The following is a 27,828-nucleotide window of genomic DNA, read 5'->3' on the forward strand; positions in this document are numbered from 1 at the left end:
TGGCCAAGTGCTAGATGAATGTACTATTCTGAGGAAAAAATGCATAAAGTTTTTAAAAAGTCAGTTTTGCTGAGACAAACTATGCATCCCTTGAAGGGCAATTGTTTTTTAATAACAATTTTGATATATTACAGATCAAATGGAGTGCCCCAAACAGGGGCACAATTTTGATATATTACAGTTTTGATATATTACAGATACAATAACAATTTTGATATATTACAATTTTAATATATAACAATTTTGATATATTACAGATCAAATGGAGTGCCCCAAACAGGAGCACAGCACATTTATACATGTAGATCCTAGGCCCCCCCAGTCTCATTGTCACGGAGCCCCCAGGTGATTCTGATGAAGCCGGCCTGGTCCTAGTTCATAGCCGTGGAGAACTCCTGCCCGATCCATTGGCTTGACGCAGTCAGGGTCGAATACATTTCATCCTCCTTCAAGGATCTTAAGAAATTCTGACCTTTGAGGCAATTGTTTGATCAGTGGTTTGGGGAACATGAGGCTGGAATTGTCTAGAAGAAATTTTATTTCATTTATTTCTTAGAGGGGAAGGGGTATATAATGAGTGGAAAGGATTTCTTTTGATGAAAGACCTACGTGAATAAAATGGTAGGTTTCTGCTTTTAAAAACATGTTTAGATGAGTTCATTTCTGAATAATTTTGATATTGAGTTTTACTCTTATGTTAGAAGTTCATATCTTCCTTTATTCATTGGTCTTGCAGGGAAGAAGGCAATGATATATGAGGATTCTTGGTTATTCTTGATTATTAGGCAGTTGGGCAATCATTCTTGATTATTAGGCAATTCAAGACCTTATTAGTCAATTTACAGTTGATATACATTTCCTGCCTCTCCCCCCAGAGCCCGTTTCACTCTCCTAAACATCTCCTCCATAAGCAGGAGCAAGGGATTAGCAATGAAATACAAGCACATGCAGTGTTGCTGTGATCTGCTCAATGTATAATTTGGGGATGCACTGAATGTACTCAGTGTCCTTGTGGTTGTTAATGCTCTCTGACTTTAAAATGAAATGCAGACAAAACCCCAAATCAGATAGCAGTCAGTCACTCTAATGAGAGTTTGCATAAATATATTCCCTCTGCTGGGTTTTGAAATTTTGAAACGTATCTCTCATAGAATGAAAGGATTTGTTTACCTTAAAGGAACTGAAAGTCTCAGAATGCAGATGATGGGGAAGGTTTTATTTTTTATTTTTTTTGAGGGGGATTTTCTGATATCCCAGTAATCATGCTACCCTTGTTTAGTCTGGCTCTGAGCCTGCTTTGTCATTCTAGGGCTGGAACAGGGACTGAGGTTTCTTCTCTCAGTCATCTCTCTGCCTCCATGAAAAGACGGGGATGGAAGTTGGGGGCTGGAACATCAGGAAGTAAAGAGCTCTTCTCAGAGCCAGCTGGGACCTGGTACTTGCCCTACCTGAGCACGGAGGTCCCCTCCCTCCACCATGATTCCGCAGCTTTAGGAAACCGCTGTGAATCCAACCTTCTATCCTCCCTGAAGCTGAGCCTGGATCTTTTCCCCACCCTGTGCCTGAGGGTGGGGAGAGTGCCTTACTTGGCTTGCAGGCCAGTTAGGGCTGGAGGATGGAGGGCTGGTACCAAATGTGACCAAGAGAAGCTTAACTTTGGGCTCTGGAGGTAGGTTTCTAGGGAACTCTGGATTGGAGGAGTTGAACCCCTCAAAAAATGTGAGTTCGCTACATGGCATTAAGAGATATTATGGTTGGGACTTCCCTGGTGGTCCAGTGGTTAGGGCTTGGCCCTTTCACTGCCGTGGGCCCTGGTTTGATCGCAGGTCAGCGAACTAAGGTCCCACAAGCCGCGTGGCTCGGCCAAAAAAAAGAGAGCGATGTTATGGTCGACTGTGAAGCCCACATTTCAAAAACGAAGACTCAAGATTTAATCGCAACTCTTTCACCAACCAGCTGTGGCTTTAGGCAAGTAATATAACTTCTGAGTCTTAGTTTCCTTATCTGTTAAAAAAAAGGGACTTTCTAAGATCCTTCCCAATAATATGTCTTGGGTCTCTGATGCTCTTAGGAAAACAGTCATTGTCACCACTGATTAGAAATACTGTAAAATGAACAGAGCATGAAGAGAAAAATTGAAGATATAGTTTTGTTTGTGTGCTGTAATACAGCATATACCTGGTTTTTGTCCTCAGTTTCTGGCCAAGCCTCAAAAATGCTTGGAATTTCCTGAGACAAGAGTGTCTTTGTTATGCTAATGAGGTGACTCAAGGTGAGCCCCTAGAAAGCTTCAGGATGGCGACTGGTCGCCAGAAAGCCCACATGGTTAGAAGGTTGGAACTTTGGGCCAGCCTGACCTCCAGGGAGTGGGGATGGGGTAGAGATGGAGTTCAGTCCTGTGGCCATTGACTTAATCAATCATGCATAGTAATGAGGCTCCGATCAAAGCTTTGGAGACCGGTTTTGGTGGCGCTTCCTGGTTGGTGAACACACTCATGTGGCCGGGAGGGTGGTATGACCAGCTTCCACGAGGAGGCGCCATGGAAGCTCTGCTTTCCCCCAGACCCCATAGACCCTGCCCTGTGCATCTCTTCATTAGGCTCTTTCTGAATTTTATCCTTTATATTATAATATACTGTAATCACAAGTAAAGTTTTAAATGACCTCTGTGAGTCATTCTAGCAAATTATTGAGACTGAGGGGATTGTGGGAACCCCCCAAATGCATATAGCTGGTTGATCAGATGTGCAGGTGGCCTGGGGACCCCACTTGTGGCTGGAGTCTGAAGTGAGGGTTGTATTGTGGACTCAGCCCTGACGCCTGTGGAGTACGATGCTCACCCCAGGTAGTCAGCGTCAGAACTGTGCTGCAGGACACCCAGATGGTGTCAGAGACTTGGTTTCAGAACCCCGTTTGCCTAGAATTAATATGAGTTATAATTACATGGACTGCCCACGCTTTATGCCTTATTACTATGGAGCCGAATACTACTTGTATTTGAATATGTCAACTTAGACTTATTTAATATACAATTATTTGACTACAGTCCTAGACTCTTCATGGATACTGCAGCTTCACAGTTTGCTGCTCATTTATTTTGGTCATCTACTCACATGGTATGTTCGTGACTTGAAAAAAACAACATGCAAATGAAACTGAAGGAGTTCTTTCATTCCTTCATTCTTTCTTGTTTCTTTTCTTTTTTTGCTTTAAAAATTAAGTCATCAGGTATAAATACAAAATCATTGATAATTCCAATGGCAGATCTCAAGGTAGACATTTGATCTTAGCTGAAAGGCTGATTGGCAAAAAAAAGCTAAAAGGCAATTCAGTTGTCGGTGTAGAACTAGAACCTAGAAATGCTCAGGTAAAGTGTCCAGATTCTGATGATTAGAGAAGGAAAGTGTATACGATAGAAAGTGTGTATGATGGCTGTGCTCATCACACAGGATTTTCCTCTACTTCCTGGGCATGTGGGAAGACTTCCCCGATAGCTCACAGTTTCGCTAGCACCATCTCACCAGTTCTGGCCAATGGGCTGTAAGCAGAGGGAACAAGTGTCACTTCCAATCAGAGGCACTTATGAGCAGGTGTGAATATTCCATGTCCCATTAAACGCTGAAGCTATGTTAACATGGTGGCATCACAAGATGGTACAGCCTCCGTCAGCCTGGGTTCCTGAGTGACTGCAGAGCCTTCTACTGAACCACATTGGACGTGCCCCGTGAGGAAGAACTAAATTTTCATTATGTTAAGTTACTGATAGTTCAGGATTAATTTGTTACCACAGCCCATCCTCAGTTACCCTACTTAGTGCCTCTGTGTCCTTTTTTAGTATAGAGCTAAGTACCAGTCCTGGACTGGGCTCCTGAATGAATCTGATGACTTTGAAATTCTTGGTGGAAGATCTGAGCCTTGTGTAAAGAGAGAAATCCTCTGACATCTTACATTAGAAATAAGGAGCACTACTTAGCCAGGATTTCATGTTGCTTTTTCACATAGTGACTGGGTGTTGGAGCTGCAAAGACCCTTAGAGATCATTAAGGTCACTTAGCAGACACCATTTGTTGCATATCTAAATCCATCCCTTACCCTTTCTCTCTTGCTTACAGAGCCCATGTGCTCAGGGATAGGGCCTCCCTGAGCTCAGAGGTAAATCCTCATTGGTCTAAGCTAGTCATGTGATCTCATCCCTCTTTCCAGTGATTGGTTTAGGACTGAAAATGTGACACAGGTTCTGGCCAACGGTACATGAGAGTCAGTTCCCTGGGGGCTTCCTGGGAAAGGCTTTCCTTGCTTCTAAAATAGATATCTTGGGGGGAAAATAGATATCCTTGGGGGGAGATATCTTGGGGGGAAAAAATCCACTTTTTACCTCAACACATGGCTGTGTGAAGTGTGATGCTTGGCTCTGGTAACCATTTCTGATCACGAGTGGAATCCACAGAAGAAGAGGAGCCAACAGGCTGAAGACTGCAGGGTGGGGAGAACTTTGGTTCCTGATGACGTTGTTGAGACTGAATAAACTAACCCTGGGAGAGCCCCACACCTGGACTTCTTAATACGTGAGATAAAATGTCCTTACCTCTATAAGATGTTATGGAAAAACCCGAATGAACTTTTTTTTTTTTTTTTTTTTTTGCGGTACGCGGGCCTCTCTCTGTTGTGGCGTCTCCCGCTGCGGAGCACAGGCTCCAGACACGCAGCCTCAGCGGCCATGGCTCACGGGCCCAGCCGCTCCGCGGCATCTGGGATCTTCCCGGACCGGGGCACGAACGCGCGTCCCTTGCATCGGCAGGCGGACTCTCAACCACTGCGCCACCAGGGAAGCCCCCGAATGAACTTTTTGGTTAACCCAACATTTAAAATTTTTTTAATTTAAAAATTAAAAAAATATTTTACGAGCTCTATTGAGGTATAATTGACATATAACGTTGTGTAAGTTTAAGGTGTACAGTGTGTTGATTTGATACATTTATGTATTGCAAAAGGATACCACCATAGCGCTGGCTCATACCTCCATCCCCTCAAATAATTACCATTTCGTTTCTGTAGTGAGAGCATTTAAGATTTACTCTTTTAGCAAATTTCAAGTGTATTTCAGTGTTATTAGCTATAATCACGGGGCTGCACATTAGATCCCCAGAACCTGTTAATCTTATAACTGGAAGCTTGTACCCTTTGACCAATATCCCCCCATTTCCCCCACCCCGTCGCCCTTGGTAACCTTCACTCCACTCTCTGTTTTTCTACCTGAAGCTGAACTGTTTTTCTGCTAATTATACGTTCCCTTTTGTTTGACCCTATGTTGTATTATAATCTTTTAAAAATTTCTTACCATCCCGTCTCAGCTATGCTAAGAGTAAGCAAGGATCTGGGTGGTCTAGGAGCAGCAGACACTAGTGGTGGAGGCATTGATACTTGAAGGAAAAGATCTCCAAGGAGCAGCTGAAACTCACAAGAGTTGGAGTTGCTCAGTCACCTGACCCAGGTATTCTTTCAGAAGTTCCTGGGTTATTAGAACAACGGAATTCCCATATGCACAGATAAAAGCATTTGTTAAAAACAATGGGATTTGGACAAATTAATGTACACTCATTTCTTCCAATGCCCAGACATCCTGCCAGGCTGGCTGGGGAGCTGTAGAGCACAACAGTCTTTGGGGCAGCTCAGGTTGTGCGAACTTCTGGGGTACCCCTTGGCTGTGTGGTAACTCGTGGTACTTCAATTCCTCATCCACGGATCCAGCATCAAATGAAACAGGGATCACCTATTTTAAAAACATATTTTCAATGAACCATGGCGGGCTGCTCGCCCACTTAGAGTGCTGTACCATATTTGGAGGATGAGATAGTCATTAATCAAGAACGGTAATGGTTGGCTATTTTCGGCAATACTGAGATGGTTTGTGGGAAGAGTACTCTGTCTCCTAATTATTTAAAAACAGGCCAATCACCAGCAGAGTCTTAGAAGGCTTGGTTCTTCTCTGCCTGCTGCCTTCTTATCTCCCTGATCCCAGCACCTCCAAGATTGCTGCGCCACAAATGGCAAAGGAAAGACAGGAGGGAAACAAACCTTCCAGCTTTTTTTCATTTGATAAAAGATGAATATATATGTATCACTGAATCACGTTGCTTTATAGTAGAAATTAACACAACACTGTAAATCAACTATACTTCAATAAAATAAATTTTTTCTAAAAAAGCTTTTTCCCATGTAAAAGTGAAACAACATGTAAAACATTGCCCAGCTTAAACGGTTCTTGGCTCCTTAAATAGGTTGATTAATCAAACCTCGAGTTATTTTAGAGACAGCACTGCACATGTGCAAGACGGGAACTCAGGAACCAAGAACCTTCAGTTCCTGGAACTCAAAGGAAAGAAGCGTTGCCACTGGAGCCCTTTACAAAGCAAGAGGTCCTTCAATAAGGAAAACCTGGCTTCCAACAGCATGAGGACCTTATATGGAATGATTGAAAACTAACCAATCAGCTTCCAAGTTTGAAATTCCCCTATCTCCTTAAATTTCGCCCCAGGCGCTGGGTCACGGAGACGGATTTAAGCGCGTTGTTGGCCAAGCTTACAAGAAGGCTCTTTTCTCAAGAGCCGGTGCCGTAGTGTTGGCTTTTATGCGAGGCAGACAGGGAGCCTTTGCTCCGTTACGAAAAGTGGTAAGTGCTCAGATTTTATCCTAGATGTATTAAAAACGGAGAAAAAAGAGACCTCCAGTTCAGTAAAGATGATAACGTTGATTTTATATCTAAAGAAATTGATCAGGTTGTAAATCTGTGGCTTCTTTTGTGCTTCTTAATAGGACTGAGCGCCTTAGAAGGAAATTTTTATTGTATTTTTGAGGCATTGAACGCTAAAAACGAGCTAAAAGGGAATCCCGTCACTGGAGTGCTGTGGAATCAGACGCAACCATCGGCGCTGATGGCTTTCGGCTCCCTCGCTGTGAGAAGCGTCCAGAGTGACCGAGCTGTGTTGGTGGTTCACGCCAGTGGGGCAGCCCCTTTAACCAGGGTACTCCAGCTCCTGCGGCTGTGGAAACCCAGAACCATCTTGGTGGAACTAACCACGGCCCATGCCGGGTGGGGGAGAGAGGAAGCCAAAAAGAGATGATAGGTAAGAGCGGCGTTTATCAGGCTCCGCGGAGATGACTCTAAATAACGCTTCCCACCACAGCCTGGCTCTCATAAAGGGACCCACAAGGCCTCCATCACTCCCCTTGACGCATCCCTTATTCGGTGTTTCCCATTTGCCTCAGAGCCGCGTAACTCCGTACAGGGTCAATGTTTCCATCCTTTTGGAACAGTTGGGATATTTGAGATCATTGTGTGGTTAAGTGCTGATTGGAGTTGGCAGTAATATGAAATTTGCTTTTTAAAAAGGGGGGGAAAAATCCACACCCCATGATTTGGAAGCAGCTCATGTAATTGAGCAGCTCTGTCCTGCCTGGTGACTCCCTTGACAACTGAGGAGTCCTGGGATCCCCGTTGAAATGGAGGTGGTGGCCCAGACACAAGAGCAGATTTGAGATTGCCGTGCAGAAGCTGGAAGCCTGCTCAGGGAGAGCTTCCAAACGTCCTTTCACACGAAAAACACTTGAAGACATTTTCCTTCTCGTTTTACGCCATCTTTCATTAATCTCATAAGCCCCCCTTCCCCACGTGATCTTAGTTAAGACTCTACTAGGCTTAGCACCTGGCATCAGAACCCTCTTGGGAGGCACGGAAGCCTTTCCTCTGAGCTCCCACAGCATTTGGGCTATGCTTTTTATTAATTGTGGTAAAATATAAATGTTACTGTTGTAACCAGTTTTAAGTGTACCGTGCAGTGGCATAAGTGTATTCACGTTGCTGGGCAACCATACCGCCATCCATCTTCAGCACTGTTTTCATCTTGCAAGACTGAAACTCTATACCCATTAAAAATAACTCCCCGTGCCCCCCTCCCCTCACCCTCTGCCAACCACCATTCTACTTTCTGTCTTTGAATTTGACTACTCTGGGTCCCCAACTTAAGTGGAAACATACAGTGTTTATCCCTTGCGTCTGGCTCATTTAGCGTAACGTCCTCAAGGTTCGTCTGTGTTGTGGCATCTGTTGGAATTCCTTTCCTTTCTAAGGCCAAATCGTACCCCGTTCCCTGTGGGTACTACAGTGTATTTCGGCCTGTATTTTTAATCTAGCACTTATTAGCTGCTGTCGCTTAGTTTGTAAGCTGCATGGGGACAGAAAGACATGAAGGATTCAAACTTTAAATCCATTCACCTTGGCCTGTGGCAGGGTATCCAGCCTACCATAAATACTTATTATTCAAATAGGCCCGTCAAGGCTAACTTGACACAGACTCCCCAGAGTCAGAGTAGGGGGCGTGACTGACTGTTACTGTGAGTGAGTGAGAAGGGATAACCTGGCCCGAGTCGTAGATTGATTGACTGATTGGCTGATTAAATAATTCATTCACCCAGCAGATACTTCATGCGCTCCTGTCATATGTCAGGCAGTTTGATAATGACTGAGGCCACAAGGCAGATATAGTACTTGCCTTCATGGAGTTTTTGTTTTTTTTTTAATTGACGTATAGTTGATATACAATGTCGTGTTAATTCCCGGTGTACAGCACAGCGATTCAGTTATATACATATCTATTCTTTTTCAGATTCTTTTCCCTTATAGGCTATTACAAAATACTGAGTATAGTTCCCTGTGCTATACAGTAGGTCCTTGATGGAGTTTCTGATGGAGAAGAAATTAAAACATAACTTCCCAAATACATACATATAATAAATATAAGCTGTGATAAGGGCTGGAAAGGAAAATTATAGATAGGCTTGTTGTGATACAACAGAAACATTATACTTCTTCTAATGAGATTTTAAAACAAAACAAAAAAAACGTTCATTGGATTTCTGACCTTCGGACTTCCCTCTGTCGATTTCAATCAATCTTAAAACCTTCCTCTAAAACCTAGTAGTGTGAACAACCAAAGGATAATAAGAGTCTGCAAAAATCCCCAGCTGCAATAAACAAAGGAAAGAGCTGATTGTTAATCGAGGTAAGAAATGAGTATCCAAGACACAGCTGAGCAGCTCTGTCCTATTGCCCAGCAACGCCTAACTCCGCCCTCCCAGAAACAGTATCTGGGAGGAATGAGCACGTGAGACCCGGACAGATCATTACAGGTGATATCCAAACTGTAGAGCGGCAGAAGAGAGGCTGCTCAGGAGAAGACGGTGCCCCCAGCAGGTGACCTACACACGAGGCTGTCAGGACAGTGGAGGGGGAGGGCTGAGCTGGACAGACGCCGCCACTGAGAGGTCTGGTAGGGGTGGGAGCCAGCAAGGGAGAAGAGTGGCCAGAGACAAGGCAGAAAACCAGGTCATATCACGAAGCCAGGAGAAGAGGGTGTGCCAGGAGGAAGGACGCATCTGCTGGGATGAGCTGGTGAGTCCCTGGGTGATTCTGGGGGGCGCGCTCTGGGCACTGTCACTGGTTGTGGCAAAATGGAGGTGATGGTTCCCTCACCACGAGCAGGTTGAGTGGAGTCAGATGCTCCAGCGGATGACACCCAGCGCTTTGGCCAGGGGAGGTCCCACTGCCGTCCATCCACAATGGTTGGCAGAGATACGTAGCGACTGTCCATTGAGATAGTCTCACCCGCATGAGTCCCAGTCATCACCGTGAGCGTGGGGTCGGGTTAGCCTCCTGCACCGCACGGCGCAGCCTCACCATCCTGGTACCTGCAGCTTCCTCATCGTCTCCATCTGAGTCTGGCTTCTACTCTCTGTTGCATGAAAAAGCTGAACATCTGAGATTAAAAGGACGAGTCTATTGAGAGAAGCCCCGTAGCCCCACCTGGTCTGCTGTGGCCGTGGACATGACCCCACCCCGCTCTGAGGAGGGGCTGCCTGCCTTCGCCTCCCCCCTCGGCTTCCACCAGGCCTGGTTGAGGAAGCTGGCTGATTCTGGGGGAGCGATTTGAAGGCCACTCGGCGGGGCGGGGCGTCTCCTAAAACGTGTCTTCGTCTCGAAGGCAGAATGTGAGAAAAAGGTTAATCCTTTTTCATTTGGCAACAGTATTTCTAGTAGTTTTGTGTGTTCATTTTGTCATCTTTTAAAAACAGGAATTACTATGAACCATGTTAACAAACGATACTCTGGCAGGATGTTTTGTAGTATTTGTTTTCCTTCCTTGTGGCTTTCTTTCTCCTCTCCAAGTAGCTAGAGGTTACTTGGGTGGAAAGGAGACCTGATCGCCCAGAAATTTTCTTTCTGCTTTTCATTTACAAACCTCTTTGGGAACTGTGTCCTGCTCTCAGGGACGGCAACGTCTCAGAGGGGAACAGGCTACAGTATCCCCAGCCTTGTCAAATGTCCCCGTGCCCCAAGAATTTCGTAGGCGCATTAGGGCGCTTGACATCTGGAATCTGCTTAGACCAACAGGGGCTTCCTGTCATCAGTCCTCTAAGATTAGCAGAAATAGCCTAGTGACTCTCCAGTGCAGTCAGGTGACCTGAAGACTGGTCACTCGCTGTCCCAGAGGTGCTGGTGACCAAGCACTGCAGGACCCATCCCATTGCCTTGGTCCAGCGAAGACCTGCCACCTTTTCACTTCCCTGTAGACGGGAAGAGCGCCCTACTAGGGATAGAGGTCAAGTTCCCCTCCAGCCCAGGGAATGTGGGCACCAAGTCAAAATGAATTTGATCTAAAGAAAGACTTCAGAATCCGTTTTCTCTGATGTACTTGAATTTGAGGTCTGAGCGGAGTCATTCCATCTCGCGTTATGTTAATTTGCAGAAATCAAGGTACGGTCAGCTCTGGATTTTGTGATCCCTGGGAAGGAATAGCACATAGAAGACCCCACTGTTAATCCCAAACTGCTTTTCCTCCTTTAATGGGGGCTTGATCTTTCCTAAACAACAGCAAGATATATCTCTTCTTTTCCCCCTTCCTCTTGTAAGTTAAAAATCATATACAGCCACTTTGGAAACACAGTCTGGCGGTTTCTTACGAAGTTAAATATACACTTACCACATGATCCAGCAATCCCACTTCTAGGGTATTGACCCAGAAGACTGAAAACGTATGTCCAGACAAAGGCCTGTACTTGACCGCTCATAGTAACTTTACGCAATAGACAAAAATTGGAGTCAATCCAAACGTGCCACTGGTAAATGGCACCCAAATTTAGTACATCTATAGACACTGGAAGAGCACCCAGCAAACTGAAGGGAGTATTGACACAAGCGACCATATGGATGAAGCTCAAACGTATAATGCTAAGTGAAAGCAGCTTAGGTGGAAAGCAGTACGTACTGTATGATTCCACTATATGAAATTCTCTACAAAGCAAACTACAGTAACAGAAAGCAGAGTGCTTGCCAGGAGTGCGGTGGGGATTGACTGCAGAGGGGCACGAGGGAGCTTTTGGGAGAGCTGGAAATGTGCTGTGGCATGAGCGTGGTGATTGGTACCATGACTGTACAATTGTCAAACCTCATCACATTGGATACTTAAAATTGATGAATTTTATTGTATAGAAATTATATCTCAAAGAAGCTGACAAAAATCATGAGGGAGGAAGGAATAAAGATGAAAGTAGGAGCTTCCCTGGTGGCGCAGTGGTTAAGAATCCGCATGTCAATTCAGAGGACACGGGTTCGAGCCCTGGTCCGGGAAGATCTCACATGCTGCGGAGCAGCTAAGCCCGTGCGCCACAACTACTGAGCCTGTGCTTTAGAGCCCACGAGCCACAACTACTGAGCCCACGTGCCACAACTACCGAGCATGCTCTCTAGAGCCCGTGTGCTGCAACTACTGAGCCCACGTGCCACTACTGAAGCCTGTGCTCTGCAACAAGAGAAGCCATCATTGCGGAAGCCAGGCTGTCTGGGTCCAAGTCCAACATGAGCCAATGGGAGCCCTTCCCCGTGAGTCCTCCCCTGAGGCAGGGGAGCCGCACATGCTGAGCTTTCCCTTTCGCGTCTGCCTCTCACTCTCACAGCTTTATTGCTGACCTTGGGCAATATTTATGACCTGTGTGCTATCAGGGTGCTCAGGCCAGATAACAGAGAAACACACCACTAGGAGGGAGGTATAATGTGAGAGAGAGAGAGATTTATTTATTTTAAGGCATTGGCTTCTACAGGTTTTTGGTGCTAGCAAGTCTGAAAGCTGCTGGGCAGGCTGGCTGGAAATGCACAAGAGTGGATGCAGTCTTGAGTCTGAAGGCTGGAAACTCAGGTAGAATTCCTCTGTTGCAGTCTAGAGGCAGCTTCTAGGGAACCTCAGTGTTTGCTCTCAAGGCCTTCAACTGGTTAGAAGAGGCCCACCCACATTATAGAGGGTAATCTGCTTTATCCTAAGTCTACTGATGTAAATTTTTGTTTTTGGCTGTGCCACATGGCTTGTGGGATTTTAGTTCCCTGACCAGGGATTGAACCCGGGCCACTGCAGTAAAAGCCTGAGTCCTACTCACTGGACTGCCAGGGAATTCCCCAAAGTCTACTAATTTAAATGTAAGTCACATCTAAAAAAAAAACCCTTTATGGCAACATCTCAACTGGTGTTTGCCCAAACAAATGGATACCTTAGCCTAGCCAAGTTGACACGTAAAACTAACCTTCACAAATGGATACACACATCTTCGTTAGCCTCTTTCCTACCATTTAAAGGCATTAAAAATCTGGGTTTGGACTCTAGCTCTGCCATTTGCTACCTGTGTTACCTTGGGAAAGTTCCTTGTCTCTCTGGGGCCCCATTTCCCCCACAAGCCAGGGGCAACAGTAGCATTGTTAAGAAGGATTAAATGAGTTAATATAGTACATTCAAAGAACCTAGAAGAGTACTCGGCACTTATAACCTAATTACTTTATGCCAGGCACTATTCTAAATTTGACAAATATGAACTAATTTTCAAGAAAAATTTCTAACCATCTTAAAATTACATTTATTCGTTAAGAAACTCCCCAATCGTGGCGAATGAATGACTTGAATTCAGGAAAGTGGAGGGAAACCCTGTTTGAAGTAAATTGGACACAATAAAGATAAATTGGGTTTTAAATCCAAATGTTCAAAAACAAAACGCTCCAGAATCTTCTCCTCCTTACTTCCTAATTGACATTTTCAAGTCCTACCACTTAAGATAACTTGTAAAAACTTCTTACTCAGTGATATTCTTGTTTTGCTGTTTTATTTAATCATTAGTATGGCAGAAGGCCATAGATGTTTCTTTTGTTGGTAGTTTATAAAAAACATCTTTTCATACATTATACTTTAAACATACATTTGTGGGCTGGTGGGAACCCAGTCACTACCAATCACATTTCCATGGGAAAATGTATTCTAAGATCTAAGCAAATGACTTACAAACTTTTAGTAAATAACCTGTCTCAAATTTGCCGTCTATTGTAAATACAGTCAATATAACAAAGTGGGTAAGGACGAGGGTTTTGGAGCTTCCAAACAGCTTTGAGACCCAGCTAGGCCATCTGAAGTGGTGTCCTCATGGGCAAATTGCTTAAACTCCCAAAGCCTCAGTTCCTCAACGTGTTAATGAAGGTAACAAACACAACCTCATAGATTTGTTGTGAGGATTAAAATGAATTTTTCTAGCACATAACAAGTGCTCAATAAATGAAATTATTCTACTCTAGAGATCATAGTATTCATATTTCAATTATTTGGTACCCAATACCCTTATATCAATACCTTGCTTCCCAAATGAAAGAAGTGGGCAGAGATATTAATAGTTCCTCTTCCAAACTCTCTAGGGATATGCCTTTATCCACTTTTCTCCAAAGAGTATTGGTTTCCATTGAAGAACTTCCCATAACCCACTGTCATCTGGTTTTAGCAAGCACCACTGAGGTCAACCATGATTTCTGCATCACCAAACCCAAAGGACACTATGCATCTTTAAATTACTGGGTCTCTGTGCTGTGTTTGACTCTATCATACCCACCGTGATGGTCTGAATTGTGTCCCCCCCAAATTCATACACTGAAGTACTAACCCTTAGTGCTTCAGATGGTGACTTATTTATTTGGAGACAAGAACTTTTAAGAGGCATTTAAAAATGGATATATGTGTATGTATAACTGATTCACTTTACACCAGAAAAGAACACAACCTTGTAAATCAACTATACTCCAATAGAAATTTTTTAAAAATTAAAAAAAAGGGGGTCATGAAGGTGAGCCCTAACCCAAGATGACTGGTGTCTTTATAAGAAAAGGAAATTAGGATGCCAACACAGAGGGAAGACCATGTAAAGACATAGGGAGAAGGCGGCTGTCTGCAAGCCAAGGAGGCCGCAGATGAAACCAACTCTGCCACCCCCTTGATTTTGGACTTCTAGCTTCTAGAAACATGAGAAAACAAATTTCTATTGTTTCAGCCACCCAGTGTGTGGTACTTTGTTATGGCAGCCCTAGCAGACGAATACAGCCTCCCTTTCTGAAACTCACTACGGCCTGGATCCCCACTCCACACTCTCCTTCTGGAGAGATTTTCGTCCTCTGCTCATCCTTAAATATTGATTGTTCTCAGTGTTGACGTTCCTTCTTATTACATAGGCTCTGCCCAACAGATGTCACTTATTCTTAGGTTTTAACTATGTTGACAGTAACCAGTTCTCTTGTATTTTAACTATGTTCACAATAATTACTGAGTTCCGCCTAGCCCTCTCTTCCAGGCACCATGTTTATGTGTAAAATTGCACATCTTCCCTGAATACTCTCCACATATTTCAGACCCCACTGTCCCAAACCATGCTTGTCACCTTTCCTCTAAATTGGCTCTGCCTCCCCCATTCTGGTCGTCTGCATCCTTTTCACGCCAGCGTCCTCCCGTTCACCCACAATAGAGACCTGAGAGCCAGTCTCCAGGTGTCCCTTTCCTATTACCTCCTAAGTATGTGTTAAGCCCTCCTGTCCTTTCTATATTTATCACCCTGCTCTAGTCCCAGGGGTGGGGGGGAGGGTGGGCAAGCATCTCTTGGCTAGATTCCTGCCACCATCCTACTCTTTCTGCCCTCAGCCTGCTTCTCAGATCAGTCCCAGTTGTAGTTGCCTGAGTAACCGCCTGGCACTTACCCTCCCCCGTGCTCTTCCCCGGAGAGCACCACGCATCCTTTGAGTCTGATTGAGTATCACCTCCTCCAGAAAGCCTTGCGGACCTACTTAGGGCGAGACTGGACAGGGAAGGACTGACCGAGAAGATGCTATTCAAGGAGAAGCTGGCAGGCTGGAGGGGCAGTGTGCTCCTTCAGAGCGAGTCTTACATTTTTTTAAAATTGGCTTCAGCTTCTGCCATTTTCCCAGAGGTGTTCTCTAGGGCTCGTTGGGTTTATACGAAGCTGTCTACTGCCACCTTATGGCAAAAAGTTGAAAAACTCCCAGGCATCTCCGCTGTTGCAGGAGAGGAATTATTCTGTGCTCAAAATAAGAACACTACCTCTTGCTATGCGCTGAAACTCTCCTCTCTCACTCACCCAGAGACAGTGTTGGGAATAGTTCCCTCTGTCTGGCATTGTCATTTCTTCTCTCTCTATTAAGTCATTTATCATCCATCTTAAAACAAAACAAAACCAAGGAAAAACCAAATACCTTACATTAACCCTAGACCTCTCTCTAGTTACCACCCCATTTCTTTGCGCTCCTTGGTGGTGAACCTCTTCAAAAGAGTTTTCTAGGTTAATGCGCCACGGCTAGCCGGGAGGGAGTCCGGGGTAAAGTCTGGACCTGCCGAAGAGGCAAGAGACTTTTTCTTCCCTCTTTGTTTCCTGGTGCGCGAGGAGAGGGGATTCAGAGCGCCGCTTAAAGGAGCTCCAGAGACGGGCGCGAGCCGCGGCTAAAAGCGTGGACCCCAGAGACGGGCAGGAGACGCTAAGGCTGCTGTCGCCACCAAGAAGCCTGTGTGCGACCACAGGTCACTATCCACACCCCCCTTCCGGGAGCCTGTGCAGCCCGCCACCGCCAGGGTCCCGGGATCCAGGGACAACTTCCCCGGGAGAACGCATGGCGCGCCTCAGGCTGGTGCAACGTCACGCCGGCCTCTGCCGCCGCAGGCCCGCCCCGCACTCCGTGCCCCTCCCCCCCCCCCCCCCCCCCCCGCCTCGGCCTGAGTGAGCCAGAGCCCCCGAATCAGCTTCTCCTTTAACCCCGTCCTGTCTGAGCAAAAAACAGACGCCCTCCCGGGATCTACACGCAGAGGCGGGGCCAAATCCAAAGCTGAGCCCTGGGAGCTGTGCGAACAAAGAGGAGAAAGGGAAATCTCTCCCAGCAGCCTCAGGAGCACCGGATTAAATCTCCACAATCAACTTGATGTACCTGCATCTGTGGAATACGTGAATAGACAATGAATCATCCCAAATTAAGGAGGTGGACTTTGAGAGCAAGATTTATGATATTTTCCCCTTTTCCTCTTTTTGTGAGTGTGTATGTGTATGCTTCTGTGTGAGATTTTGTCTGTATAGCTTTGCTTTCACCATTTGTCCTAAGGTTCTATCTGTCCGGTTTTTTTTGCTGTTTTTTTTTTACTTAAAAAATTTTTTTTCTTAATAATTATTTTTATTTTAATAACTTTATTTTATCTTTCTTTTCTTTTCTTTCTTTCTTCTTTCTTTCTTCCTTCCTTCCTTCCTTTCTTTCTTTCTTCTTTTTCTCCCTTTTATTCTGAGCCGTGTGGATGAAAGGCTCTTGGTGCTGCAGCCAGGAGTCAGTGCTGTGCCTCTGAGCTGGGAGAGCCAACTTCAGGACACTGGTCCACAAGAGACCTCCCAGCTCCACATAATATAAAATGGCAAAAATCTCCCAGAGATCTCCATCTCAGCACCAATACCCAGCTTCACTCAACGACCAACAAGCTACAGTGCTGAATACCCTATGCCAAACAACTAGCAAGACAGGAACACAACCCCACCCATTAGCAGAGAGGCTGCCTAAAATCATAATAAGGCCACAGACACCCCAAAACACACCACCAGACGTGGACCTGCCCACCAGAAAGACAAGATCCAGCCTCATCCACCAGAACAGAGGCACTAGTCCCCTCCACCAGGAAGCCTACACAACACACTGAACCAACTTTAGCCACTGGGGACAGACACCAAAAACAACGGGAACTACGAACCTGCAGCCTGCAAAAAGGAGACCCCAAACACAGTAAGATAAGCAAAATGAGAAGACAGAAAAACACGCAGCAGACGAAGGAGAAAGATAAAAACCCACCAGACCTAACAAATGGAGAGGAGATAGGCAGTCTACCTGAAAAAGAATTCAGAATAATGATAGTAAAGATGATCCAAAATCTTGGAAATAGAATAGACAAAATGCAAGAAACATTTGACAAGGACCTAGAAGAACTAAAGATGAAACAAACAACGATGAACAACACAATAAATGAAATTAAAAATACTCTAGAAGGGATCAATAGCAGAATAACTGAGGCAGAAGAACGGATAAGTCACCTGGAAGATAAAATAGTGGAAGTAACTACTGCAGAGCAGAATAAAGAGAAAAGAATGAAAAGAACTGAGGACAGTCTCAGAGACCTCTGGGACAACATTAAACGCACCAACATTCGAATTATAGGGGTTCCAGAAGAAGAGAAAAAGAAAGGAACTGAGAATATATTTGAAGAGATTATAGGTGAAAACTTCCCTAATATGGGAAAGGAAATAGTTAATCAAGTCCAGGAAGCACAGAGACTCCCATACAGGATCAATCCAAGGAGAAACACGCCAAGACACAGATTAATCAAACTGTCAAAAATTAAATACAAAGAAAACATATTAAAAGCAGCAAAGGAAAAACAACAAATAACACACAAGGGAATCCCCATAAGGTTAACAGCTGAACTTTCAGCAGAAGCTCTGCAAGCCAGAAGGGAGTGTCAGGACATATTTAAAGTGATGAAGGAGAAAAACCTGCAACCAAGATTACTCTACCCAGCAAGATCTCATTCAGATTTGATGGAGAAATTAAAATCTTTACCGACAAGCAAAAGCTGAGAGAGTTCAGCACCACCAAACCAGCTTTACAACAAATGCTAAAGGATCTTCTCTAGGCAAGAAACACAAGAGAAGGAAAAGACCTACAATAAAAAACCCAAAACAATTAAGAAAATGGGAATAGGAACATACATATCGATAATTACCTTAAATGTAAATGGATTAAATGCTCCCACCAAAAGACACAAACTGGCTGAATGGATACAAAAACAAGACCCATATATATGCTGTCTGCAAGAGACCCACTTCAGACCTAGAGACACATAAAGACTGAAAGTGAAGGGATGGAAAAAGATATTCCATGCAAATGGAAACCAAAAGAAAGCTGGAGTAGCAATTCTCATATCAGACAAAATAGACCTTAAAATAAAGACTATTAGAAGTGACAAAGAAGGACACTACAGAATGATCAAGGGATTGATCCAAGAAGAAGATATAACAATTGTAAATATTTATGCACCCAACATAGGAGCACCTCAATATGTAAGGCAAACACTAACAGCCATAAAAGGGGAAATCGACAGTAACACATTCATAGTAGGGGACTTTAACACCCCACTTTCACCAATGGACAGATCATCCAAAATGAAAATAAATAAGGAAACACAAGCTTTAAATGATGCATTAAACAAGATGGACTTAATTGATATTTATAGGACATTCCATCCAAAAACAACAGAATACACATTTTTCTCAAGTGCTCATGGAACATTCTCCAGGATAGATCATATCCTGGGTCACAAATGAAGCCTTGGTAAATTTAAGGAACTTGAAATTGTATCAAGTATCTTTTCCGACCACAACGCTATGAGACTAGATATCAATTACAGGAAAAGATCTGTAAAAAATGCAAACACATGTGGGCTACACAATACACTACTTAATAACGAAGTGATCACTGAAGAAATCAAAGAGGAAATCAAAAAATACCTAGAAACAAATGACAATGGAGACACGATGACCCAAAACCTATGGGATGCAGCAAAAGCAGTTCTAAGAGGGAAGTTTATAGCAATACAATCCTACCTTAAGAAACAGGAAACATCTCAAATAAACAACCTAACCTTGCACCTAAAGTAATTAGAGAAAGAAGAACAAAAAACCCCCATAGTTAGCAGAAGGAAAGAAATCATGAAGATCAGATCAGAAATAAATGAAAAAGAAATGAAGCAAACGATAGCAAAGATCAATAAAACTAAAAGCTGGTTCTTTGAGAAGATAAACAAAATTGATAAACCATTAGCCAGACTCATCAAGAAAAAAAGGGAGAAGACTCAAATCAATAGAATTAGAAATGAAAAAGGAGAAGTAACAACTGACACTGCAGAAATACAAAAGATCATGAGAGATTACTACAAGCAACTCTATGCCAATAAAATGGACAACCTGGAAGAAATGGACAAATTCTTAGAAATGCATAACCTGCCAAGACTGAATCAGGAAGAAATGGAAAATATGAACAGACCAATCACAAGCACTGAAATTGAAACTGTGATTAAAGACCTTCCAACAAACAAAAGCCCAGGACCAATTGGCTTCACAGGCGAATTCTATCAAACATTTCGAGAAGAGCTAACACCTATCCTTCTCAAACTCTTCCAAAATATAGCAGAGGGAGGAACACTCCCAAACTTATTCTACGAGGCCACCATCACCCTGATACCAAAGCCAGACAAGGATGTCACAAAGAAAGAAAACTACAGGCCAATATCACTGATGAACATAGATGCAAAAATCCTCAACAAAATACTAGCAAACAGAATCCAACAGCACATTAAGAGGATCATACACCACGATCAAGTGGGGTTTATTCTAGGAATGCAAGGATTCTTCAATATACGCAAATCAATGTGATATTAACCATATTAACAAATTGAAGGAGAAAAACCATATGGTCATCTCAGTAGATGCAGAGAAAGCTTTTGACAAAATTCAACACCCATTTATGATAAAAACCCTGCAGAAAGTAGGCATAGAGGGAACTTTACTCAACATAATAAAGGCCATATATGACAAACCCACAGCCAACATCGTTCTCCGTGGTGAAAAACTGAAAGCATTTCTACTAATATCAGGAACAAGACAAGGCTGCCCACTCTCACCACTCTTATTCAACATAGTTTTGGAAGTTTTAGCCACAGCAATCAGAGAAGAAAAGGAAATAAAAGGAATCCAAATTGGAAAAGAAGAAGTAAAGCTGTCACTGTTTGTGGATGACATGATACTATACATAGAGAATCCTAAAGATGCTACCAGAAAACTACTAGAGCTAATCAATGAATTTGGTAAGGTAACAGGATACAAAATTAATGCACAGAAATCTCTGGGATTCCTATACACTAATGATGAAAAATCTGAAAGTGAAATCAAGAAAACACTCCCATTTACCATTGCAACAAAAAGAATAAAATACCTAGGAATAAACCTACCTAAGGAGACAAAAGACCTGTATGCAGAAAATTATAAGACACTGATGAAAGAAATTAAAGATGATACAAATAGATGGAGAGATATACCATGTTCTTGGATTGGAAGAATTAACATTGTGAAAATGACTCTACTACCCAAAGCAATCTACAAATTCAATGCAATCCCTATCAAACTACCACTGGCATTTTTCGCAGAACTAGAACAAAAAAATTCACAATTTGTATGGAAACACAAAAGACCCCGAATAGCCAAATCAATCTTGAGATAGAAAAACGGAGCTGGAGGAATCAGGCTCCCTGACTTCAGACTATACTAAGCTACAGTAATCAAGACAGTATGGTACTGGCACAAAAACAGAAATATAGATCAATGGAACAGGATAGAAAGCCCAGAGATAAACTCACGCACATATGGTCACCTTATCTTTGATAAAGGAGGCAGGAATGTACAGTGGAGAAAGGACAGCCTCTTCAATAAGTGGTGCTGGGAAAACTGGACAGGTACATGTAAAAGTATGAGATTAGAACACTCTCTAACACCATACACAAAAATAAGCTCAAAATGGATTAAAGACCTAAATGTAAGGCCAGAAACTGTCAAACTCTTAGAGGAAAACATAGGCAGAACACTCTGTGACATAAATCACAGCAAGATCCTTTTTGACCCGCCTCCTAGAGAAATGGAAATAAAACCAAAAATAAACAAATGGGACCTAATGAAACTTCAAAGCTTTTGCACAGCAAAGGAAACCATAAACAAGACCAAAAGACAACCCTCAGAATGGGAGAAAATATTTGCAAATGAAGCAACTGACAAAGGATTAATCTCCAAAATTTATAAGCAGCTCATGCAGCTCAATAACAAAAAAAACAAACAACCCAATCCAAAAATGGGGAGAAGACCTAAATAGACATTTCTCCAAAGAAGATATACAGACTGCCAACAAACATATGAAAGAATGCTCATCATCATTAATCATTAGAGAAATGCAAATCAAAAGTACAATGAGATATCATCTCACACCAGTCAGAATGGCCATCATCAAAAAATCTAGAAACAATAAATATTGGAGAGGGTGTGGAGAAAAGGGAACACTCTTGCACTGCTGGTGGGAATGTGAATTGGTACAGCCACTGTTGAGAACAGTATGGAGGTTCCTTAAAAAACTACAAATAGAACTACCATATGACCCAGCAATCCCACTACTGGGCATATACCCTGAGAAAACCATAATTCAAAAAGAGTCATGTACCAAAATATTCATTGCAGCTCTATTTACAGTAGCCTGGAGATGGAAACAACCTAAGTGTCCATCATCGGATGAATGGATAAAGAAGATGTGGCACATATATACAATGGAATATTACTCAGCCATAAAAAGAAACGAAATTGAGTTATTTGTAGTGAGGTGGATGGACCTAGAGCCTGTCATACAGAATGAAGTAAGTCAGAAAGAGAAAGACAAATACCGTATGCTAACACATATATATGGAATCTAAGAAAAAAAATGTCATGAAGAACCTAGGGGTAAGACAGGAATAAAGACACAGACCTACTAGAGAATGGACTTGAGGATATGGGGAGGGGGAAGGGTAAGTTGTGACAAAGCGAGAGAGTGGCATGGACATATATACACTACCAAACGTAAGGTAGATAGCTAGTGGGAAGCAGCCACATAGCACAGGGAGATCAACTCGGTGCTCTGTGACCACCTAGAGGGGTGGGATAGGGAAGGTGGGAGGGAAGGAGACGCAAGAGGGAAGAGATATGGGAACATATGTATATGTATAGCTGATTCACTTTGTTATACAGCAGAAACTAACACACCATTGTAAAGCAATTATACTCCAATAAAGATGTAAAAAAAAAAAATAGTTTTCTATACTTGCTGTCCTCACTCCTTTTTCTTGTTCTCTCTTGGGTCTTTTTCCAATCAGGTTTTTGCCTCTAACACTGCATCTAAACTGCTGGGTCTGGGCCACAAGTGACTTTCACTCTCCAAATCCAGTGACCAAGTCTCAGTCCTCATCTTGACCAAGTGTGGTTGACATCGTTGCTGAGTCCATTCTTGAAACATGTTCCCCACTTCCAAGACCCTGCTCTCCACTGGTTCTCCCTTCTGTGTCACAGGCCACCCCTTCCGAGTGTACATTGCCCGTTCTTCCTTTTATCTCTGAGCTCTAAGCACTAGGATGCCCATGGCTCACTCTTCCCCGTCTACATGCACTCCCTAGGCCCTCTCATCAGTCCCTCCATGTTCAGTACCATCCATGTGCTGACCACTCCAAACCACTCCAGCCGTTTCCCCTGAATTCCAGACTCGACATCACCCCTGCATGTCTAATAGGGATCTCAAATCAAGCACAGTTAAAATCAAACTTTTGGTTTCTTCCCAACTCCCCATCCCAACCAGCCCTTCTCTGGTTTTCCCCATCTTGGTAAATTGCCACATCATCTTTCCAAAGGCTCATCCTTCACTCTTTTTCTCGTACTCACATCCAACCCACTGGCAAATCCTAATGACTTTATCTAGCGTTTTACCAATTCTCACTACCACCACTACCATCAGCCTCGTCCAAGCCAACATCACCCTCAGACTATTGGAAAAAACTTCCCACTAAGGTCTCCATATTTCTAACTTGCCCCCTTAAGGCTTATTTCTCCGTGTAGGAGCCAGGGGCCAGCATGGTCCTTTTAAAATGGAAGCAAGACCATATCATTTCCCTGCTCAAACCATCTCGTGTCTCCCCATATGACACAGAGTAAAATACAAAGTTCTCACATCAAGGCCCTGCACGTTCTGTGCTCACCCCAAGCTTCTGATCTCACCTCCCGTCACTGTGGCCCTCCGTCACCCTGCTCCAGCCTCCTTAAGCACATTCTGTGGGGTCCTGCCCTCAGCCCTCCCTGCTCCTTCCACCTGAAAAGCATTCCTTCTATCCTCCAGGTCTCTACTCAAAAGTCATCTTAGGAGAGAGCCCTTCCCAGACCACCCTATGGACCACTGGGCTGTTCACTCCCTCCCCAACTTGATATTTTCCTCTGTTGCGCTTCACGACCTCACATAGCTAATGAGATTGTAAGTTTCACAAGCGCGGTGGTCTTGGTTTATTTGCTCGGTGCTGCATCCCCAGTGCTTAGAGCAGTGCCTGCCACATGGTAGGCATGCAATAACTACTTGTGGGTTGAATGAATGAGGACCATTGTCCAAGGTAAATCTAATTCTGAAAGAAGAAATATACTCTCTCTAACTCATCTACTTCTGCTTGAATAAAGCAATGGCAACGGTATCTTTACTAATCAATCATTTATTTATTTAAAACATTTCAAGATTTTATTTTTTTTAGAGCTATCTTAGGTTCACAGCAAAATTGAGAAGGTGCAGAGATTTCCCCTAGACCCCCTTCCCCACACATGCACCGTCTCCCCCATAGCCCACCAGAGGGGCAAGTCTCCTACACTGAGGAGCCTTTGTTGATACGTCATCATCACCCAAAGGCCATTGGTCACATTAGGGTTCCCTCTTGGTGGTGTACATTCTAAGGCCTTGAACAAATGGACAGATGACGTTCCTTGACTTACAGTGGGGTTATGTCCCAATAAGTCCATTGTAAGTTGAAAATGCACTTAACACCCCTAACCTACTGAACACCACAGCTTAGCCTCGCCTACCTTAAATGTGCTCAGAACACTTACATTAGCCTACAATTGGGCAAAATAATCTACCACAAAGCCTCTACTATAACAAAGCATTGAATTTCTCATGTCATGTATTGGGTGCTGTACTGAAACTGAAAAACAGAATGGTTGGCTTCAGAATGGTCTAAATGTACCGGTTTGGTCGTTTACCCTCGTGATCGCATGGCCGATGGGGAGCTGCTGCTGCCTGACAGCATGAGGGAGGATTGCACTGCATATCCCTAGCCCAGAAAAAGTCAAAATTCAAAATCTGAAGTATGGTTTCTACTGAATGTGTATTTGCTTTTGCGCCATCGTAAAGTTGAAAAACCGTGTCGAACCATCGTAAGTCAGGGACCGTCTGTATGATGACACGTATCCATCATTATCATATACAGTACTTTGACATCCCTAAAAATCCTCTGTGCTCTACCTAATCATCCCTCCCCTCTAACCTTTAACAACCACTGATCCTTTTACTGTCTCCATAGTTTTGCCTTTTCTGATATGTTATATAATTGGAATTGTATAATACGTGGTCATTTCAGATTGGCTTCTTTCACTTAGGAATAGGCATTTAAGGTTCTTCCATATCTTTTCACAGCTTGATAGCTCGATTCTTTTTAGTCCTGAATGATATTCCATTATCTGGATGTACCACAGTTTTTTTTATCCATTCACCTATGGAAGGACATCTTGGTTGCTTCCAGGTTTTGGCAAATATGAATAAAGCTGCTATAAACATCATATGCAGGTTTTTCAAGTCCTTTAGGTAACTACCAAGGAGCATGATTGCCGGATTGTATATTAAGACTATGTGAGTTTGTAAGAAATTACCCAAGTGACTTCTAAAGCGGCTGTACTCTTTTGCGTTCCCACCAGCAATGAATGAGCGTTCCTGTTGCTCCACAACCTCAGCAGCATTTGGTGTCGTCAGTGTTCTGGATTTTGGCTGTTCTAAAAGGTATGCAGTGGTATCTCACTGTTGTTTTAATTTGCATTTCCCTGCAAAGTAAACAGTGTAATGTGGAGCATCTTTTCACGTGCTTATTTGCCACCTGTATATCTTCTCTGGTGAGGTGTCTGTTCAGGTCTTTGGCCCATCTTTTAGTTGCGGTGTTTATTATTGTTGAGTTTTAATCAATTTTTAGTTTAGTGGGGTTTTTTTTTCCCCGTGGAGAGAAGCTGCCATTGCCAGTTATTTTTCTGCCCTATGGAGGTGGGGCAGGCCTTTGTGGTGACTTGGTTGAGGCCACCCATCCCTCTCTTCAGCAAACTAGAAGAAGATAAAGAACTTCCCTTGTGGAAAGCAACGGAAACTCTAGTCTTTTCTCTTTTGAGGTTGAATGTAATTTGGATCTTTACCGATTGAGAAGGTTCCTGAGTCAGGTCAATGGAGAGATCCCTCCAAGGCCTTCCTCAGCCCCCAGCCACGAGGAGAAGGGGACCTGGACTCAGTGGGATGATCTAGGGTGTCATGGCGAGAAGATGGTCCTGAAGTAGTGCTGGGTGGGGACACCTCACTGCCAGCTACAGGGTGTGTGTTTGCAGTGGGACCTTGGGGATCTGGGCTGGTTTGGGGAGTAGAGTTATCCTTGGAAAGTGGGATTCTGCTTGAAGAATTGCTCCATCTTGAAACCCACAGTAGCATCAATGATTTCTTTGAATCAGACAAGATGAGTTATTTGCTTGTAGCTCTTGTGATCCCCGCTGCCTGGCCGGGCAGCTAATTCTGGAACAGCTGCGTTCTGGGGGTGACTGTGGTTTCCTTCAGCCCCAAGGGCATTTGTCTGGCTTTTGCTTCATGACTGGATGGGACTGGCCTTGGAGACACTAATAAGCCTATGCGCTTTTGGACAATGATAGGAGGTTGGTGGGAAACCGCAAGCCGGGGATATTTAACTTTCTACTAATCTGGTGTGTTAGAGCCTGAGGCGGGTTCAATTTGAAAAATATAACTGATGCTGCCCTCCTTGTGCCCTGAGCCATGGGGAGGCCCCTTCTAGTTATGTAACAGCCTGGTGTCCTCTATGGCATCAGGCTGGGCACCGCACTCCTGTGTGTGCTTCTTCTGTCACATGGCCATGTTATCACCCATGTCCCTGGATCCTACAACCTTCCATGACACCCAGGTGAAACCCGGCTGGGACTAATCCAGGTCTTCCTTCTGCCCCTACGCTGTGCCCTGGAGAACATCACAAGACCCCAGCCCAGTGCTGCTAGGGGTGTATGGACCCCAATCACTACCATCCATCCCGTTCACTTCCCTCTTTCTTCACATCTTCTTTGCTTCCCTCAAAATGACCGCCTGACCATTGCCCCTTTCACTCTGAAAGCAGAAACCAGCCGACAGAAGCTCCTGCCACCAAAGTTGTTCCCTTATCAGCATCCGAAATAGTAACAGCTGATTGGTACTGAGAGCGTATAGCCACTCAGGCTGCCTTAACCCCTTCACTTGCTGACCCTTTTCATCCAGTGTTTGTCTTGTTTTACGATGAAGTAACTTGGCTGAGGTCACACAGCTAATTAGGGGCAGACCTGGGATGTGAACTCAGGCCAGTTGACTCCAGAGGCCCAGCACCTGTTACGGTGCCTGGACACACAGGTGCTGAGTGAAAATGTATTGAGTGAATCAGCACATGAATAAATGAATCTGCAAAAACGGGGGTTGAACTCCAGCTTGAGTTTACAATGCAGGTCACCTCAATATCAAACGCAAGTAGAAAATGACAGTGATTTGGGGGACAGGAAGCAGTGAAACCCAGTAAGTTTATATTTATTTATTTATTTATTTTATGTATTTATTTTTGGCTGCGTTGGGTCTTCATTGCTACACGTGGGGTTTCTCTAGTTGCGGCAAGCAGGAGCTACTCTTCGTTGCGGTGCCTGGGCTTCTCATTGTGGTGGCTTCTCATTGTGGAGCACGGGCTCTAGGTGCACGGGCTTCAGTAGTTGTGGCGCACGGGCTCAGTAGTTGTGGCTCGCGGGCTCTAGAGCGCCAGCTCAGTATTTGTGGCACACGGGCTTAGTTGCTCTGCGGCATGTGGGATCTTCCCGGACCAGGGCTCCAACCCGTGTCCCCTGCATCGGCAGGCGGACTCTCAACCTCTGCGCCACTAGGGAAGCCCCATTTACACCTTTGACTGGATGAATTTCAGATCCCTTTTAAACTGACTGTGATAAATGTTGAAGGTTAAGGGTGCTAACTGCCGGTCCCGTTCCCCTCTCTATTTGATGGAGAACAGACTTAAGGGGTCCAAATGGGGTCTAAGCGCTGATTTTATTAATGGTAACAAAGCAAGTACCCAGTGACCCTCAAAGTGCCTGGCCCTGAAATGCCAGGTCAGAGAATGTTCTGGACCTCCCACTTCCTGCCCCGAATTGACCCTGTGTGGATGGACAGGAAGGCCAGGCCTGGTTTACCCATGGGATCAGTCAGGGTTCTCCAGAGAAACGGAGCCAATAGGATGTGTGATCGAGATATCTATGTAGAGAGACGTATTGTATTTTAAGGCACTGACTCACACCATCATGGAGGCTGGCAAGTCCAGAATCTGCAGGACGGGCTGGCAGGCAGGACCCCCAGGGAGGAGATGAGGTTGCAGTTCAAGTCCAAGGGCGTCTGCTGGCAGAATTCCTTCTTGCTCAGGGGAGGAAGGCATTTGTTCTATGTGGGCCTTTAATGAGGTGAGGGCCGTCCAC

General features: G+C 44.1%; 1 protein-coding gene across 1 annotated transcript in view; it reads left to right on the forward strand.

Annotated features, from left to right (window-relative positions):
* SNRNP48 (small nuclear ribonucleoprotein U11/U12 subunit 48) overlaps window positions 1-27,828 on the forward strand; it is a 578,580-nt gene that overhangs the window by 23,672 nt on the left and 527,080 nt on the right. The window lies entirely within an intron of this gene.

The sequence above is a fragment of the Delphinus delphis genome, chromosome 10 (assembly GCF_949987515.2).
Source record: "Delphinus delphis chromosome 10, mDelDel1.2, whole genome shotgun sequence".
Lineage (NCBI taxonomy): Eukaryota > Metazoa > Chordata > Mammalia > Artiodactyla > Delphinidae > Delphinus > Delphinus delphis.